General features: G+C 43.2%; 1 pseudogene; it reads left to right on the forward strand.

Moving 5' to 3' along the window:
* LOC121403140 overlaps window positions 1-21022 on the forward strand; it is a 37645-nt pseudogene that overhangs the window by 3925 nt on the left and 12698 nt on the right.

Here is a 21022-nt window from a genome sequence, read left to right on the forward strand (position 1 = left end):
AGACTGTTTAGTGTTCTCCTAAAAAAATGTTAACCTCTGGGTGGGATAAAGTAGATGGATGGAGACATTTTTTTTTGTTTGCACCTTAAAGCCCTGTCACCGTCAAAATGGAAAACTTCTTACAGAACGCAGTATGGACTCCCTGTGTGTGCCCTACTCTGCCTGTCCTATGCTCCCTGTGTGTGCCCTACTCTGCCTGCCCTATGCTCCCTGTGTGTGCCATAATCTGCCTGTCCTACACTACCTGTGGGGCGTGAGTCTGGTAAGGTTTGTTCTGGGGGTTTCTTAGCATTTTTCGGGGCCCATAAGATGTTTAATCCTGTGCTGGGGGTGCTGTGTTATCCACAGGGGAGGAGGAAGCATATGGATTTAAGGATATGTTTTAAAATTACATGAGTGATATCCCTACAGTGAGCACCAGCAATTTGGTTTTTGGTGTGCTACCACCATTAATGTTTGTTTTAAAAGGGGGAGTGGTCAATATTGGTTTTATCTCCACCACGGAGACTAGACAAATTCCATCCCTCTGTTCTACAGAAGTTGGACAGCATAAATTAAATTTCTCTAACGTCATTGGGGGACACAGGAACCACTGGGTAAAGCTCCTCCAACCAGGAGGCAGGACACTGACAAATAAAAAATGTTGCTCCTCCCCTTCATATATCCTCTGTGCTTAACCCTCCTACTTCAGTTTTTTCAGTGTCCTCGAAAAGTAGGTAGGACTTGGTCTCCAGAGAGACCGTACACAAGGAATTTCTTCGGTCAGTGAGTATCACTGACACCAGGGGTGAGACAGGAGCCAGGGACACACCTGAGGTTCACCATGTTGGCCCCCCACGCGGGAAACCTCTGTATAGGTCATAAGACTTTTCATAAGCAGCCACCTGGACTTCTCACGGAAGGAGGTCTAGCATGGGCCCCACAGAGGTAATGCAGGGAGTACACCCGGGCACACGGCTGAACTCTCCTAGACCCAGCTCAGGTAAGTAAGGAGCAGGCTGCAACAACAGGCTCGATTCCCTCCGCCCCCCCCCCCTCATTCGCTGCTGCTATATGCTTTTCATTTTGGGCACTGGTACCTGCTCCCCGCCTTTCCTATCACGGCGCTAGGGAGGGTATAGAGGAGTATTGGGGAGAGGAGTGGCATCAGTCGGCGCATACTCATGCGCACTTGATGACGTCATCACTCCGTCGTGCACTGGTTTTTGCGCGCTTCAGCAGAGCGCCTTTCACTGCGCAGTTTGCCAGAGGTCTGCGAACACTGGCGGGAGATTCCTCAGTGGAAAGGAATTCAGAGGATATCTTTCTCTACCTTACTTCTCTACTCTGACAACCGGGAGGCAGGTACCAGGGGTGTAGCTGACTAAGGGCAGTTAGGCTACGTCAAGAGGGGGGGGAGGAGAAGCAGAGGGAGTCGCAGCATAACAATGTTTACCGGGGGGGGGATAGACCCCCGGCCGCGGTCACATATTTTTCATTTACTTCATGCAACACAAAGCTGTCCAAGGGTCAGGGCTAGTCCATTTGTTTGGCATGCACTGCTGCTGGGGAGCAGTTCTCTCCCTCCACTGCCCCTAATGATAGCAGCTCAGGGAATTTCCTCTTGGCTAATACCCCTGCTGGGGACTCTGTGGGGGCCTCTGTGTTGGGGTCTTATTTTTTTAAGCACTGAAAGAGGCGTTAGACCTGGAAGACCCGGGTGCAACTGGGTCAGCCCATAAGGGACCCTTTAAGCGCCAGTCAAAGCATGCAACAGAATTTCCATTCCATGACCAGCTGGGAGACATTATACAACAGGAGTGGGACACCCCAGAGAAAAGGTTCCAACTCTCACAGCTTTTTTCTTCTCTCATATCCCTTTGCCAAGGACTTGGTGGAGAAGTGGAGTGTCCCACCCACGATTGATGCCCCAGTGTCTAGATTATCCATGAACACGGCTCTTCCGGTTCCAGATGTGGCGGCTTTTAAGGATCCCACAGACAAGCGTCTAGATCGTTCGCTGAGGGCGATCTTTACATCAGCAGGATCTACACTTCGCCCACGGATAGCAGGAGCATGGACCAGCAGGGCAATTACCACATGGTCTCAAGCTATCTTGGAGGGATTGGGAGATAATACTCCTAGGGTGTAGTTATGTTGTTTGGCTTCCAAGATGATCGAGGCAAATGCCTTTTTGACAGATGCTATTCTGGATGCAATACAGACCACAGTCAGGACGCCTGCATCTTCTGTGGCGGCACGTCGAGCATTGTGGTTAAAAAATTGGACAGCAGATTTGAGCTCAAAAAAATCTCTAACATCCTTGCAGTTTAAGGGGAAACGTCTGTTCGGAGAGGAGCTAGAGAAATTAATTTCCCAGGCGACCGGGGGAAAGAGTACACTGTTGCCACAGTCCAAGTCTCGGTCTGGATCGAGCTTTAAACGTGTGCGATTTTTTTTCAAGGCTCCAGTTTCGTTCACCACGAGGAACACAAGACATCGGAATCCTACTGTTCCAAAGGGAGGTTCCAGCAAAGAGGAAAGCATCAGTGGCAGAACCGCAAAACAACAAGTCAGCCACTGAAAAGACCCCTGCCCAATGACTGGACAGGGTCAAGGGACCTCGTTCGAGCCATAGGAGGACGACTCGGGAAGTTCCAGGAAACGTGGGTAAGGGAGGTGTCAAATGTCTGGGTTCAGACACTGGTCAGAGAAGGCTACAGGTTGGAATTTCGGGCACCTCCGCCTCGACGTTTCCTTCTATCCAGGGTACTGGTAAGGGAGCCAAAGCGCGAGGCCTTTTTTGGGGCCGTGAGGACACTACTGCAGTCAGGAGTAGTAGTAGTAGTATCAATTCCGTCCGACCAGCGCTTCGACGGCTTCTATTCAAATTTATTCCTAACGCCTGGTGTTGGACTTAAAGACACTAAACTAATTCATAAAATACTCCCATTTTCACATGGAATCCATTCGCTCAGTGATCAGATCCATGAGAAGGGGAGAGTTTTTAGCCTCCCAGGACATCAAAGACGCGTATCTTCATGTTCCCATTTGGCCAGGACATCACAAGTTTCTGAGGTTTGCTTTTCTTCAGAAACATTACCAATTTGTGGCCCTACCATTCGGCCTAACATCGGCACCGAGGGTATTTACGAAGATCATGGCAGCAACGCTACGCCTTCAGGGGATTTTTCTTATCCCATACCTGGACGACATCTTGATAAAGGCAGACTCCTTGGCGACGGCCACGAGGAATGTGTCCATCACAGTGTGATGGACACATTCATATGTGGGCGCAAGGCACATGGTCTCACGTGGAATCCAAACTGCCCATAAACATTTTAGAACTCTGTGCCATTTACCAGGCCTTAGTACAGTGGCAGGAACACAGGCACATAAAGGTACAATCAGACAATGCAACTGCGGTGGCTTATCTGAATCATCAGGGAGGCACAAGGAGTGTATCAGCATGGAAGGATACGCAGAAGATAATGGATTGGACAGAGCACCACAATGTAGTTGTAACATCGGTGCATATCCCCGGAATCTTAAATTGGGAAGCAGATTATCTAAGTCGGAATCGACTGGACCCAGGAGAATGGGAACTCCTACCGGAGGTATTCTCCCTGCTGGTAGACAGGTGGGGTCCGCCAGACGTTGATCTGATGGCGTCCCGCCACAACACAAAGCTTCCAAGGTTACTTTCAAGATCCAGGGATCCAAGAGCAGAGGGAGTGGATGTGATGAAGTTCCCTTGGAACTATCACAAGGCGTACGTGTTTCCACCAATTCCCATGATTCCAAGATGTCGGGCTATTTAAACATATATTTGATAAAAATCATATAAAAGAATTTAAGGCCCCTTATAAGTAATAAACAGGAGGAGTCTTAAATAATATATGCCCAACTCTGAATTCGATATCGAGCCTTCCCAATCAATTGGTACAAAGGGTGAAAAATCAGGACAACTATTTAACAAAATAATTAATTTATTTATATATAATAATAACAAATCAAATTATCACTTCTTACAAAATCCACCAAATACTTCTTGATATAAACGCAAGATAAAATTTACCAACATATATTAATTGATAAGACCAAAATCATCAATATGGCAAGCATCCACAAGACAATATACACTCTTATTAATAATAAGGTATTGGAATCAAAGGAGGAATATGTGACTGATCTGGTCTGTTTAAGGAATTCTACCCTCAATCTTTTATTTTCCCATTAAGTCATTAGCTTGGACATCATAATATATATATATATATATATATATATATATATATATATATATATATATATATATATATATATATATATATATATATATATATATATATATATATATATATATATATATATATTAATAAAAAGGAAAATAAACCCAAATTAAACAGATTATTCCCAGTTTGCAATGCTGGGAAAGTCGATGTTTAGGGTATACTATACAATATATAGGAATAACAAATATCCAAGCAGATAACTTAAATGCCATTAAATATAACTGAAATTTATATTTACCGGTTGTAAGTTCTCACTGGCCTGTGATGTCACCCTGATCTCTTCTTGGAGCTTTAAGACATCTGATCCTTTTCTTTAATTTGGCTTATAGTTTAAAAGCCTGTTTTTCTCTTTCCAGTCCTCTTTTCCAGTTCTTAGTTCCTCTCCTGTTCTTAGTCTTTTCCCCCTTTCATTTCTTTTTTAGTTTCTCCTCTTTTTTTTTAGTATCCCTCCTTTCTGTCTAAAACTCAACCCCTGGGATTAATCAACTAACCAACTGCAATTGAAGGGTAGTCTCCAAAAGTAAAACTATCACCATCTAATCTAAATATTTTGTAAAATGTCAATCATTGACCCCTGGGCGTGATGTCCTACACTACCTGTAGATGGCAATATTGCCTCAAACATCGTGACCTAAAAATATCTAACAAATACATAATAGCCTTTGACCTCCTTAGTCTGGTGTTAAACATTACTGTTGACATTGCCTGAGACTGGAACAATACTTTATGATTCCTTAATACTTTTGCTACATATAATATACTTGTGAAAACACTAGCCATTCAAAATTGGTCTGGTCTTTGATTAATTATTACCCTAACACACATATAGGCTCTATTCTTTAAGATGTTCTCATCTTATACTCAAACATAAACCAAGGATTCTACAACCTTTGAAATTTGCTAAAGCTGTGAAACACCTGGGTCAACTTTAACTTATGCTTTTAGAAAATTTTCATGGATCTTCACCACCCAACATTAATTTGTATAAAACAAAATAAAATACTTATTCTTCATTACTACATACATAATATATAAATCATGTATACATAAAATAATAGGAGGTTATATTATATAAAACAGAAACAATTATGTGTTATTATTGAACCTAAATACTCTTATGATTAATTCATTTATTTGAAAATCCAACAAAGAGTTCTAAAGCGGTTTCGATGAGAGAGACTGACCCTGCTTATAGTGGCTCCTTTTTGGCCAAGAAGAGCGTGGTTTTCAGACCTAATCTCCCTGGCAGACGGAGATTGGTTCAGACTGCCAGCAAGACCGGATCTACCGCGACAGGGACCAATTCTACACCACAATCCTGCCCTGCTGTCTTTGATGGTTTGGCGATTGAGACAGATATTCTAAGGAGGAAGGAGTTCTCAGATAAGGTGGTGGAGACCATGATCAAGGCCAGGAAGGCTCATGTCACTCCCTTATTTCGTCCATCTGTACCGGTATGGGATCTTAACCTAGTTCTCAGGGCCTTACAGGAAGCCCCATTTGAGCCTATGAGGTCATTAGACTTAGGTTGGCTTACCTCAAAGGTGGTGTTCTTATTAGCCATCTGTTCGGCCAGGAGAGTGTCGGAATTGAGTGCGCTCTCGGTTGCCCCGGATCTCATGGTTTTCCATAGAGATAAAGTGACCTTACGTACAGTACCTACATTTTTGCTTAAGGTGGTATCTGATTTTCATGTAAACCAGCCTATCTTAGTAGCCTCCTTTTGTCCAGACCACTAGGACGAAAAGGAGAAGCAGCTACATACCCTGGACGTAGTCTGGGCTCTAAAATACTATGTGGATAGGACAGCCTCATTTAGGCGTTCTGATTCACTTTTTGTCATTCCCTCAGGTCCAAGGAAGGGAACGGCTGCAATGAAAGCTACTATAGCCAGATGGATTAAAAGATCCATATACCAGGCATATGAGAGTTGTCACAGAAGTCCTCCAGCACAGGTAAAGGCTCATTCAACCAGGGCTTTAAGCACCTCCTGGGCATGGAGAAACAAGGCTTCTGCAGAGCAGCTGTGCAGGGCGGCGACATGGTCGTCAGATCATACTTTTACAAAGTTCTATCGTTTTGATGTTTTTCAGTAGGAAGGTTCTTCATGCTGTAGTCATGACCGACTAAGGACGGACTGTCTCTTCCCTCCCTGATATTCAGAGGGACTGCTTTGGTAAGTCCCAGTGGTTCCTGTGTCCCCCAATGACGTTAGAGAAAAGGAGATTTTTAGTATAACTTACCATTAAACCTCTTTCTCTCTAGTCCATTGGGGGACACAGGACCTCCCTCCCTGTGACAAGAGTTGTTTTCTCTGTATTATAGTTGCAATTAATCCTTACTTTGGTTATGCTATCATTAGTTGTTATACTAAACTGAGGTAGGAGGGTTAAGCACAGAGAATATATAGAAGGGGAGGAGCAACATTTTTTATTTGTCAGAGTGCTACATCCTGGTTGGAGGAGCTTAACCAGCGATTTAACTGTAAGTTATACTAAAAATCTCCTTTTTTTAACTGAGACAGAGGTGCAAAAATCTAATCTTATTTGAATCAGCCTCAAGTTTGGGACCCGATCTTCTGTACTTACAGTTCTAAAATTATATTCAAACTCTATTGGGTGTATGTGCACTGTGCTTAAAAAACCTTTTTTAGTTTTAATTTTTTAGGTTTTAAATATTTATACCCTGCTCTTTACCTCAGTGTGAAAATGTGCGAACATTATACTTTTTACCATTTACAGAAAGCGGTACTAAAGAAGACCCTGTAGCTGCTTCTGTCATTAATCCTATTGCACTAAAACAGCAACAAGAGCTTAGAGAGAAGTTAGCTGCTGCAAAAGAGAAGAGATTGCTGAATCAGAAATTGGGGTAAGAGGAGGGTCATGCAGACCTACCATGGACAAAATAATAGGAAAGCCTCAAAAGAATGGGAAATGTGCCTATTCAATAAATTTTGGGGACTGTGGGAAATGTAACAGCAGTTATACAAGGCAGTTCATATTCGTTTATTTCTTGTAATTTTTATAGGAAAGTCAAATCTCTGGGAGATGATGAGCTATGGTTAGATGACACAGCTGCCTGGATTGAAAAAAGCCGGAAACTTCAGGTGGAAAAGGAAATAGCTGAGAAGAGGGTGAGTGATGTACTTCTCATATTATCACGATGATTTCAGTGACTTAAAAATCTAGACTGCCAGTGCTGTTTCACTTTTTTTTATTTGCCATCATATTGCCATTGGGAATATTCAAGTGTTGTGCTTATCAGTTATACTTTTTCTTCTCAGGCAAAACTTCTTGCTGAGATGGATGAAGAGTTTGGTGTTTCTAATCTTGTGGAAGAAGAATTTGGTCAAAAGAAGGTGGGTGATGGAGAAAAATTAAACATTTACATTTTTTCTTTTGTGTTTTACCATTATCATATTTGCTCTATCTTAATTTTTATGCATTTCAGAATTACAGTTCCCGTGATCTTCAGGGACTCACTGTAGAACACAAAATGAATTCTTTCAGAGAAGGACATACGATTGTTCTCACTCTAAAAGACAAAGGTGCATTTGGTCGATCAATTCAAAATGTGTTTGTTTTTTTCTGCAACAGGCCATGCAAATGTTTTAGTTCTCTTCAGTGTACTTTTATTTATTTTAGATTGACCAGGAAAATCTCCTTAGAAGGAACAGTATACACTTGAACTTTTTTAAATATAAGCAAAAAAATAGTCATGCTAAGAATTCATTCTGTCATCCTTTTTTTAAAATGAAAAAATCAATAACAGAGTATCGTTTTACCTCCTGTGTAATTAGTTTAGTTAGGCCAAAGGCACATGTGGTATGATTGAGAAAACTCCAGTCAGAGCTTTACCGGCCCTTGATTAGCAGTGCTGACAAGAATGGTTTTCCCTCATCAGGAGAAACTGGCAAGTAAAACCCCAAAGGTGGCCATTCAATTTGAGATTAAATCATTTGGAGAGATTGTTCAAGGTATGCCAAATTAAGACACCCACATGCTGGGCCAAATCAGGTTGATTAGATCGGCCAGCAATTGGATCATAGTCTAGGCCTTCAGAGTTCCGTTGGGTGAGGATCACCCTGAGGGGATTTTCAAAACATCCTAATGGATATCCGGTTAACTCCTGCATACTTGGTTTCGAGTTAGCAGCTCTTATCATATACATTGTGTATAGTCAATTTAATTTTAGCTATAGTTGATGAGCTCTGTCTAAACAACCGCAAACTTCACTCTTAGTTATGACTGTTCTGACTTGCAGATAAGCAGGAGTCTGTTATGCAGGGGGAGTGGTATCTTTATACTGGTAATCAAATGATTTACCTTGCAAGAAAAGGAAGTTGGTCTAGCTCTAGAAATAACAAGCAGTTGGTTTTTCTTAATAAAATAGGCAAAATATATGTTCAGCACAAAATCTATCTGTTGCATTCATGTTGAACAAGAGTATACCAACACTAAAAAAAGAGATGTTTTTCTACTATAGGTGTCTTAGATGAAGATGATGCTGATGTCCTGGTTAATGTAAACTTATTGGATAAAGAGAAGGCTGAAAAAATTGTAGAGTTGAAAAAAAAGAGGCCTGAGTACAAACCATATGAAGAGGAGGAAAATGTGGAGGACATGGCAATAGTAAGTGAATTATTATACAATCCTGTTATATTTTTTTTTATATATATATATTTTGATAGTTTAATAAAGGTCTGCAGCAAAGGAACATTTCTGTAGTTGTTTAGCATAAGACTATTTTAAGGCTAAGTACAATAATAATCTGTGTTTTACTGCTAGAAAAGCTTCCAGTAATAGGTTGAAAAAACTTGCTCTAAGAATGCTATTGGATGCAGATCATTAAGGAGATGTAGGTGTTGCTACTTTTTTTAAATATATACTTTATTTCTTATTCCACAGTGTTTCTTGCTTTAGAAAACTGTGGAATTGTCATGATAGAAAACATTTGTGAATTGTTTTTTAGAATTCATTTTTTTCTTACTGAGAATACATGTGGTGTTGTACATGTAAAACTTGGTGCAAATAACTTCCTTTTTTTAACTAAATGTCTCTTCCCTTAGTTCAGCCCTAAATCAGTTCTTTCCAAGTATGATGAGGAGATAGAGGGAGAGAAGAAAAAGTCTTTTCAACTGGAGTCTGGAGGAGTTGCTGATGGGTGTTGGGAGAAAGAACTATAGAATATTCGGGAAACATTACACAACCAGGCTCAAACTCTGGAACTGCCACAATCTAAAATTGCTTCGGAGTACTACACTCCTGAGGAGATGGTATGTTTGTCATCTAAAAAAAAAGAGATCAGTGGATGTGTAGAGATAGATACATAGAGACAAAGACACTCTGCACTCCTATCATTAGGACATTAAAGGGATTCTGTCATGATTTAGTGTAATGATTGGTGTAGTTTTTAACATTGTTTACACTGCAAATAATTCACTATTGTGTAAAATTGAACGATAGGTCTTAGGTCATTTTGCCTGGTCATGTGCTTTTAGAAAGAGCCATGGCTGCACTAGAAGTTTCTGACAGGATATTGTTTCTCCTGCTCAATGTAACTGAAGGTGTCGCAGTGGGACATGAATTTTTACTATTCAGTGATGTTCTTATATCTACCAGGGAGCTGTTATATGGTTAACTTCCCATTCTTCTGCTGGAAGGGAGGGGGTGATATCACTCCAACTTGCAGTGCAGCAGTAAAGCGTGACTGAAGTTTTTCAAAGCATAAGTCACATGACTGCGGGCACCTGGGAAACTGACAATATGCCTAGCCCATGTTAGATTTCAAAATGCACTCACAGGTCATAGAAAAAAATGCTGTTGTTTTTTAGGGAGACTCCATAAATAAGATTGGCCAGACCAGGCACACAGTATTAGATATGTATCTAAATATTTTATCTCCATTGAAGGATAAGTACACCTTTCTATTTTGTGGTTAATTTATTATTATTATTATTTACCTGTGTGACTCTGCATCAGGTAAAAAACGGCCGATTCCAATTGTACTAAATGCGCTTGCACTTACATGGGAACTTCTAAGTTTCTTTTGTCCCTAGGTCACTTTCAAAAAAACAAAGCGTCGGGTAAAGAAGATTCGTAAGAGAGAGAAGGTCATCCGGGCTGAAGATATTCTGAGCATTGCTCGTGATACCAGAGAAACTGACTTCGGATCGAGGTGACTTGCACATTTGATATATCTTTCAATAATGATGATAAAATAATAGCCTTAAAGTAAAATAAAATGTATTGAAGCATGTTTCATTTAAAGGGGAACTCCACACAAACATAACTTAAGCTTTTTGAAAAGGAAACATAATTTCAAGCAACTTTGCAATATTCATCAATTAAAAAATATGCAGTCTTTTAATGGTTTGGAACAGTACCCTAAGCCTAGCCCCCTGCTCTCCTGCTGATCGGTCTGACTACTTTGCTGAGCTAGCTGACTACTGTTATTTCTCCAAGTCTGCTTGGGGGACACAGGGACAGTGGGGTATAGCTAGTACTACTAGGAGGCAGGACACAACCAAGGAAAAAACTGACTCCGCCTCCACTGGCTATACCCCCCAGCAGGCGGAGCTTAGCTCAGTTTGGGTTGTGTCCTTAGGAGGATAGGACTATTTTTTTATGTTTATGAAATATTTGTGTGATCAGCTAAAACTGACACCAGGAGATGGTCCAGGGCCCCTACACTGAGTAGGGGTACCCAATTGGCGTCTCCCAGTGTGGGAACTGTTTCTGGGGTTCTTATCAAGTGTATACTGCACAGACCATCCAGCTCACTTAACCCCCCTCTTTCCATTTAAGGGGCACTAGAGCTGGCCAGAAAACAGACAAGAATGTTCCAGGGGGTGAGTATTAATGATCCCTCCTTCCCTAGACATTCCCTACACAGGTACTGTGGCTCACTAGTCACTTGTTACCTCAGAGTGTTTTTGTAACTCTAGCAGAGCAACCTAGGACGCCCACAGAACCTATATTGCGGTTCTCTTGGGCTAAGCCGTTTCCCAGGAAAACATTGAGACGGAGCGTTATGTGCGCAGGCTGTTTCTGTCCTCTCTAGCCGCACTATTAGTAAGCGGCTTCAGTCAGAGGGCCGTGCAGTGCGCGCCACTGTCAGTACGCGCAGATTTGCCTCGAGGCGCGGGACATTAGTCTCGCGTTACAGCGCTCGTTTTGGAAGGCTGAGGCGGAGCGCATTCGCAAGTGTGCGTAGGCCATCTAAACGCAGAGCTCCTTCTCCATCAGACGAGGACTCTATCTCTCCACCCAGAGCTTCCTCTCCTCTTCCTTTGGATTCGGGGTATGATTGTGATCGCTCAGAGGGTGAGCTTTCTTCTAATTCAGATGAAGAGGAGTCACACAGACTTTCCTCTGAATCAGTGGATTCTCTAATCTCCTCTGTACTAGAGACACTCCATCTTCAAAGGTGACCATAGACTCCAGGAATTGGGCTGGGTCTTGAATCTGAAAAAATCATCACTGACGCCCAGCCAATCCATGAATTTTCTGGGTATGCACTTCAACACTCAGACACAGAGAGTTTCTCTGCCTCAAGAGAAGATCCTTCATCTTCAGGAATTGGTCAAGTCTCTCCTACAAAAACCTCTGCACACAGCCAGGTTTTGCATGAAGGTGTTGGGAGTAATGGTCTCTACCATAGAAGCGGTACCATTTGCCCAATTTCACCTTCGGGATCTCCAATGGAATATCTTAGCAGCCTGGAAAAGGAAATCCCTGCTTCAGGAGATCCGACTAACTCGCAAGACAAGGACATCCCTCCTCTGGTGGCTTCAGTCCTCTCGCCTCTCGTCAGGCAGGCCTCTCGGAGAGCCCATGTGGCGCATCCTCACGACAGACGCAAGTCTCTTCGGCTGGGGAGCAGTTCTCGAAGGAAGGTCAGCACACGGGACATGGAATTCAGAAGAAAAGAAACTACAGATCAACCTACTGGAAATCCGAGCGATCCGTCTAGGCCTTGCTCATTGGCAACACGATCTGAAGGGGCAAGCCGTAAAGATACAAACAGACAATTCCACAGCGGTGGCCTACATCAACCACCAAGGGGGCACCAGAAGCAGAGGAGCACTGAACAAGGTCTGGCTCATTTTTCAATGGGCCGAAGTTCATCGGATTCTACTGTCAGCCATTTACATCCCGGGTCTACTAAACTGGGAAGCAGATTTTCTGAGCAGACAGTCCTTAGACCCAGGAGAGTGGTCGTTACAGGACGAAGTGTTTCTCCAGATAACGCAGAAGTGGGGGTTCCGGAGGTGGATCTCATGGCAACTCGACACCTTTCTAGCTCGATACAGAGATCCACTAGCATTAGACACCGACGCCCTCACAGCAAGATGGAAATTTCGTCTAGCATACGCATTTCCACCCATTCCACTTCTTCCCAGAATTCTCAGAAAACTGCAGAAGGAACAGACTACTCTCATACTCATAGCACCAAGGTGGCCTCGACGTTCCTGGTTCACGGACCTCCTCAATATGTCAGTAGCAAAGCCATGGCCTCTACCTCAGGTCCCAGATCTGCTAACACATGGTCCAATACGACATCCAAATACAAAAAACCTCAATTTGACGGCGTGGCTCTTGAGACCCAAATCCTGATGCAAAAGGGTTTCGCTGAAGCCGTGGCGCACACTATGTGCGCTGCTCGAAAACCAGTATCAGCCAAAGCTTACCATAGAGTCTGGTCTACCTTCCACCAGTGGTGCATCCTTCACAAAGCTGACTTCAAGGTCTTCTCAATTCCAAACATCCTGGATTTTTTGCAAGAGGGGCTATCCTTAGGTCTGTCACTGGGTTCACTCAAATCCCAAGTGTCAGCATTATCAGTACTTTTTCAGAGACGTCTGGCTCTCCTAGCAGATATCAAAACATTCATGCAGGGGGTAGCCCACGTGGCCCCTCCTCTACGAGCACCAGCTCCACTCTGGGATCTCACATTGGTGTTACACGCCCTACAAGGTCCTCCCTTTGAACCACTAGGCTCAGTATCTCTTCAGTGGCTCACCTGGAAGACCGTTTTTCTCCTGGCAATCGCTTCAGCGAGGCGCGTCTCAGAACTCAATGCCTTATCATGCAAATCGCCTTACCTTGTCTTCCATCATGACAGGGCGGCTCTCCGTACAGTCCCATCATTTCTACCTAAGGTTGTGTCGGAATTCCACCTAAATCAGGAAATAACCATTCCAACTTTCTGTCCCTCACCTTCAAATCCTAAGGAGGCGGCACTACACACCTTGGATCCTGTCCGAGCTCTAAAATTCTATCTACACAGAGTTCAAGATATCCAGAAGACAGATTCGTTACTGATTTTACCATCTGGACCTAAACTGGGTACTCCAGCCACCAAGTGGACCATTTCCCGTTGGATTAAACAAGCTATCCAGCGATCCTACATTGCTAAGGGGCGGACCCCTCCAGTTCGACTTACAGCTCATTCTACCTGGGGGATGAGTACGTCCTGGGCGTTCAGAAACCAGGCTTCGGCAGAACAGCTGTGTAAGGCAGCTACATGGACCTCGGTCCATTCCTTCTCTAAATTTTACCATTTTGAAACCTTTGCGGCTTCTGACACTCCTTTTGGCCGAAAGGTGCTCCAAGCTGCAGTGGCTACTTAAGCCTCATCTCCCACCCGAGGGTATAGGGGACAGCTTTGGTACATCCCCACTGCCCCTGTGTCCCTCAAGCAGACTTGGAGAAAAGGAGATTTTGTGTACCCATTAAATCTCTTTCTCTTCAGTCGCTTGAGGGACACAGGGCTTCCCTCCCTGGATTGAGGCTTCTTCTCTTTTCCGTCAGACATGTTTACGGGTTGGTTTTTCCATTATTAATTCAAGTTTTACTATGCTGTTGCATTAAGGATTCATTTTAATTCCTGTTGACTTTGGCACAAACTGAGCTAAGCTCCGCCTGCTGGGGCTATAGTGGAGGCGGAGTCAGTTTTTTCCTTGGTTGTGTCCTGCCCCCTAGTAGTACTAGCTATACCCCACTGTCCCTGTGTCCCCCAAGCGACTGAAGAGAAAGAGATTTAACGGTGAGTACACAAAATCTCCTTTTTGTATCAACAGCCATCTGTCCTGCATCCTCCAAAACCCATAATTCCCCGCACACATGATTTCAATAAGGAACAGAACATCACAGTGCAATGCATTGTGGGTTATGTAGTTCCTTCATGCTGTCTGTAAGCTGTGGAGAAGTTCAGTTTTTAGTCCCTCCTTCCCTGCGAGGATTTCAAATGATGCAGAAAGAGAACTGTTGGGGTGCTGGGTTTCAGCATAGAAAATGGCATTTATTCATACTTTTTGAAGAAGCAGATAACTGTGATGGGTATATTAGGGGTTTCTGTGTTATGTGGGCCTCTTTATCAAATTTTTGTTTGGAAGCCGGAGTTCCCCTACAAGCATGTTTCATTTATGCATGTTTTTGTCAAATTGAGGCTACCAAGATCACATTTTTAACATGGCAGGGTGGAAGTCACACTAAGCTAGATAGACCAGATGGAAGATGCATTTTATGGTCATAAGGGCCTAGCCCTGTATAATACTATAAGATCTAACTAAACCCTCAAACATATGGCTAGAAAAGGTGATTTTTTGTTACTCACCGTTAAATCCCTTTCTCTGTCGTCTCAAGGGAGACACAAGGATCGCATGGGGTTAAGTTCCACCCTCTAGGAGGCAGGATACTTAGTTAATGAAGTGGCGTGCCAGGTACTCTGCTTGACCCCACACCAATCACATACGTTTTTAAGTGTCCTGCTTCATAGGAGGATGAACATTCTTCAGGTCAGTAGAATCTCTGTCAGAATAGTACTGCCATATGGGGTAATACCAGGAACAGGGCTACCTGTATCTTCTATGGTAAACCCCCCAAATGGAACATCTCACTGGCTCTGTCTCCAACTCTCTGTCTCCAACTGGCTCTGTCTCTGTGCCTCTGGTTGCTCTCCCCCAACTGGTTCTACCCCCGTGCCTACCCATCTCCTACTGCTTCTGCGGGGGGGGTGCGTTCTTTAAGAGCAGTGCTTACCCCTTTCTGGCCCATGCAAGTCGGCCTTCCCTCTGGTACTTCTACATGCCAAGCTTAGAAAGAAGTCTCTATTCAGCGGGTAGCAGTGAAGGTGGGACTTGTGTTCTGGCGACATCTTACCGCGCGCCTCTGGTGGAACGCAAAGTAAACGCATCTGTATAGGAGGTGGGAGTGTTTGCATTCCAGGCTCTATTTTGTTTTCTCACGCCTCTGCTGGAACGCATCCCTCCAGCTGGGCAGTCAGACCATAGCAAAAAGGCGGATAATACGCCACACTACAGCACGTTCCCTACTAGGTGGCACTATAGAAAGCTTTGTCACAGCTCCTCAGCACAGTCCCTGTATTACGCCTATACCTGCATACCAATTCTTTCAGCATGTACCATAGACACTTTTTTCATGGCAGAAGGTAAGTCAGGGGGACTGTCCCCCAGTTTGGGGGGGGGGGAGAGCAACAGCGGCACAAACTACATGCATGTCTAAAAATTGCCAGATTAAAATTCCAGGGGGTCAGGGCGAGCCCCTATGCGGATCCTGCTCCAAGGGGCAAGGAGCTATTCCTGTCCCAGGACACTCCACAGGAATATGTTGCCGGCCCCTCAACAGAGCCTCCAGTCCCCCTTTGGGCAATTCAATTCTCCCAGTTTCTGGCTTCACTACAGAGTTAACCCTCTATTTCAGACAATTTGGGCAGAGCTCTGGCTTTAGGTTTAATCAAAAACCCTGCGGAAAACGTAAGAGGCCACGCAAATCCAAAGAAACACCCCGGCATCCTTTGCATAAAAAAGGGCATTAACTCAAGGGATGAAAACATAATTATGCCTCTCTATAGGTCCATGGTAAGGCCTCATCTGGAGTATGCGGTGCAGTTTTGGACTCCAGTCCTTAAGAGGGATATAAATGAGTTGGAGAGAGTGCAGGTTGCTGCCTTGCATATCTGCTTTGCCGAGGCCTGGTCCCAGAATGCCCAAGATGTACTGACTGTTCGGCTGGAGTGTGCCTGTACTCTTAGTGGAGCTGGCATACCCTGAACCACATATACTCTGCGGATGGATTCTTTGATCCACCTATCTATGGTGGTTTTGGAAGCAGGTTGTCCCTGATGATGGCCCGACGGAATTACAAACGGTGTCTCAGACTTGCGGATGCATTCTGTTCTGGCTACGTAATAATTTAGAGTGACTTCCTTTTGGTTACGAGGCTTGGGGCAGAAGGATGGGATGGAATACTGGGGACACCTTCTTTTGTCTTTTAAACAGAAGTTGGGCCTGTTCTGTGTTTGCCCCTGGGTTAGTAAGATTTAATGTCTCCAGTCAGAGGAAATGAGGGTATCCACTGCCTCCGAGGAGGAGTGATGGGATTCGGCTTCTTTCGGTTCCTGTTCCTCTGATAGCTCGCTTAAGGATTGGTCAAGGGCAATAGAGCCTGGTAAAGAAGGGTGGTCGCTCTCCTCCTCAGATGGGGGGGTGCATGATGCTTGTGAGATGTAGGTTTGGGAGCGTCTAATTTGGCTAGCAGTTTGTTTAGGGAATCTGCCAGTTTTGGAATGCCGTCAGACAATTGGACCGCCCAGTCAGGGGCAACTTGGGAACCCGCTGAAGGGGCTGTTGGTATGGGGCTCGGGGTGTCCTTATCTATATTTGTAGAGCCAGCCAATGGTGCAGTCTCCCCAGTGTCAGAAGTACCTGGAATGGGTACAGAAGGGTCCTCGGGGATTAGATTTATTGGACAGGGGTTCTTTATGCCCAGCTGGTAATCTTTTGCAGCAATTGCCGCATGCCAAGAATTTTACCCGGGTGGAGGTTCCCCTGGAGAACAGCCCATCACTAAGACCCTTCAGCCATAGTGCGCCAAGGATCTGAGTGTGGCGAGGAGGCAGTTCATTCTGTGTCCTACCTGCCTGGTGTCTAGTGGCAAAGAGGACAGGAAGGGGCGGGTGGCTGGGTTACTGTACTGGAGAGTACCTCCTGCACGCCAGCCAATGAGAGCGAGAGGAGCAAACTGTTTCGCGCGCACTGACGTACTGGCACCGGAAGAGGGGGAGCTAAACCTCTGGATGGAGCTGCAGTTACTGTGGTACAGCCCAAGGGGGGCCAGCATGCAGGGGTCTGGTGGCGACAAGTTTGCGGCAGGATGGTGTGGCAGGGAATGAAGGCCGCACCTCCCTTACCATGACGGGTAGTCAACGGTTTTATAGTTTATCCTGTAGTGTTCTGTCTTTGTCTCTGCAGTTATAAAAGAATGATTGCTGTCAATACTGACCTCCATATGTTTTTCTAATTTGTTTTGTCAGGTCACGAGGGCGTGGGCGTAGGCATCTAGAGGATTCCGATGAGGAGAATGTAATGGAACAGATGGCTGAAATACCACAGTCTGATGATATTCGTGTGGAGAGCATGGTCATGAGTGACCAGGGTGAGAAAAAATCCAGATTCTCCAGAAACTGTCCATAGTTTTATTTTCCAGATATGCCTAGTCTTTACAATTATTCTTTGTTCCATTCCTACCCATCGTTGTTTAATTACTTTTTTTTTTATCCATTTTAAAGAGGACAATGACTCTGCACCTGTTTTGGAAGAAGATGATTTGGAAAATGAATTACAAAAACAACTGGAGAAAAGCAGACGATTAAAACAAATTCAGCAACAAAAAGACAGCAGTGACAAGGTGTGGTGGAGAATACAGTGCCCATATCTGTATTTTGTCTTACTATGATCAAAAGTTCATTTGAATCTTACTTGTTTCTCACTATTATTTATGCTGCACTGGACTCTCAAAGAAGTCAAGACGAAGAAGATGACGACGATAAGAAAGGATCAGGAGGATCTCATGGTATGTGCATCTTGTATGTTAGAGATTCAGGTTTTCTACTTGTGCTATAGCGTTAAACACATGTAGCAAGTTTTTTTTTTTTTATATTTCCACTAGGACTTTGAAAATGATGATGCAGACTCTGAAAATGAGAATGGAGATTCTGATGGGGATGAGAACATTGGGTGGAGCATGGTAAACCTTGATGAAGAGAAGAATCAGCAAGATGTAAGTTACTTTGCTATAAGTTTTTTTCCTATATACATTTGTCAGTATCTGACTCCTCCTTGACATGTCTGTCCTTCAGTATTCTGCCTCTTCCACCACCATTTTGGATGAAGAACCTATTGTGAACCGAGGTTTGGGTGCTGCTCTATTATTGTGTAAAAATAAAGGTAAGTAGAAGGTTTTGTTTTTTTACTTTATTGTTGATGCACAAAGTAAGTAACATTGGGTCAAGATCACTACAAAAATGTGAAAACTATAAATTGCATACTGTTAAGGATTGTTCTGGGTGGGACAAAATCTCACCCTGCATTCAAGCGAATAAGAATTGCTTCATTCGCATCTTGTCTGACTAGGGACAGACCTGTATTACTTGAAACTGCACAGCCCTCTATTTTGATATTTTGAATACATGCTTGATTCTATAAAGGGCAATTGTGGAAGTTCCTATGCACTTTTGAGAGGGAAGATGATCTTGTAACATTTGCCACCCCCCCCCTTCCTTAATTACTGGGGAGACCAAATGCTACAAATCTCCCAGTGTGCCATGCAGTCATGTTCATTAAAGGTTACAGAGTATAATGCAAGTAAATCTGGCAGTTCATGAGATGGAAAAGAGAGGATGATCTAAAAACATAAAACTGTAGCAGCTGGCATTGGATAAGGGTACATCTGATACCTGGAACAACATGATTGCTATAATGGAAAATAGTAGCAGATAACAGAAAATATAAAAAGACAATCTGAGCAGAAACAAGGGGGGGAAACAGCAGATGGTCTTGGCATTGTAGTAAAGACAATGAAGTTTGTTGAAGGGCATGGTGTCAGAAAAGGCAAACGCCTTGGAGGCATGAGTAAGAATGGAAGTGCAACCTTCTCGTTTTCCATCCTGCCGGTCTAAGATTTATTCTGTCTAAATGATTTTACAGTTTGGTCTGAGATTGAGGGACTGGAATGGTGTGGTTGAGAACTAGATTGTGTTGGGTAATAGAAGGGTAGCAATAGGTTTGTGGATTCCAAATTTTGAGCAATAAAGCATTTGTAAATTGTATATTATAATTTATATTGTGCTTGTACCTATGCCTTCATGCTGGGAATTAACCGCAGTGTCTGTTTCCTTTTAACAGGATTGCTGGAGACAACTGTACAAAAAGTGGCTCGTATAAAGGCTCTTAACAAGCCCCTCCCATCTGCTGTATATTGTATAGAGGATAAAATGTAAGTAATATTGCTTTCAAAGGGATAACATATCGTTTGCACCAAATGCACCTTTAGCATAATTTAACATTTAACATTCTATTTCTCACTCCAAAGGGCAATAGATGATAAATACAGCAGAAGAGAAGAGTACAGGGGTTTCACACAAGATTTCAAAGAGAAGGATGGATATAAACCCGATGTTAAGATTGAGTATGTTGATGAGACTGGACGCAAACTCTGTCCCAAGGAGGTAAGCTCCTGTGGTTCTCTCTTTTTCTGCTTCTTTTTCTCTCCTCTCTTTGCTTACATTGTAAAATCTCCTTTTCACAGGCATTCCGGCAGCTGTCTCATCGTTTCCATGGAAAGGGATCAGGCAAGATGAAAACAGAAAGGCGTATGAAGAAGTTGGATGAAGAAGCTGTAAGTTGTACTTGATCTTCAAAAACACAGACATACTAACTGTATCCTCTTGTAATGGGCATTACTGTATTTGCAAAGGGCAGAACATATGAAAATGATTAAAATGGATGTGAAATGTTTTTTGCATCTCTCAAGATATATGCAATATGATTTAGTGAGGACACGGTGTAAAGTTGTTTTTTTTTAGATAGTTTAGTTGCTCAAGATTGAGTTTCTTTCCCCTTTAATAAAATTACACTTTTCAGTTAAGACTATTATCTGGCAGCCTTTGCAGAATGGACTTCAGGAGTAGGAGCTGCCTTTTATAACCAAGGATGTTTTTAAAAATTTAATTCCATACCATTATTACTCATTCTGAACATAATGGGTAACTTTAAACTATCATAAAATGAAGGGTAATGTCACACAGGTTGATATGCATGTATATAATGTGCCCATTTCACATTTATTTGGGAATATGCTGTTTGGATTCTGTTTAAGCTGAACACAGGATTTGGAGAAATTTGAATCTCATAAAAAAGGGCTGGTATGTGGCTGAATGGTGGTCAGTGCATCCCTGAGGATTGGAATGATGTGGAAGCATACAGTTATACATTAATACATTGCTGATTTTACTTTCTCCAGCTCCTGAAGATGAGCTCAAGTGACACTCCATTAGGAACAGTCGCTCTACTGCAGGAGAAGCAAAAGCCCCAAAAGACGCCATACATTGTACTTAGTGGGAGTGGGAAGAGCATGACAGCGTAAGTACCAACAAATAATTGTTATGCAAGCCCTTTGACTTTGTTTAAAAGGATAGTGTTACGGAAATGGATGTTTTGGGGGGGTGTGGTTGGAGAGACAATGAACTTGCAGTACTAGCTAGATTAGTCTTCCATGCTTTCCTTTTATATACTGCTTTGTCTTCTGGCAGCGATTAGGTAAACAGGAAGCCATTTAGTATTTACAAGGAGCTCTCTGTGACCATTAGATTGTTTTTTAATTTGTATCCCTGCATTGATGTGAATTAAAATGTGCCCTAATTTACCAAAGTTTGAATAATAGAACACA

The sequence above is a fragment of the Xenopus laevis genome, chromosome 4L, assembly GCF_017654675.1.
Source record: "Xenopus laevis strain J_2021 chromosome 4L, Xenopus_laevis_v10.1, whole genome shotgun sequence".
NCBI lineage: Eukaryota > Metazoa > Chordata > Amphibia > Anura > Pipidae > Xenopus > Xenopus laevis.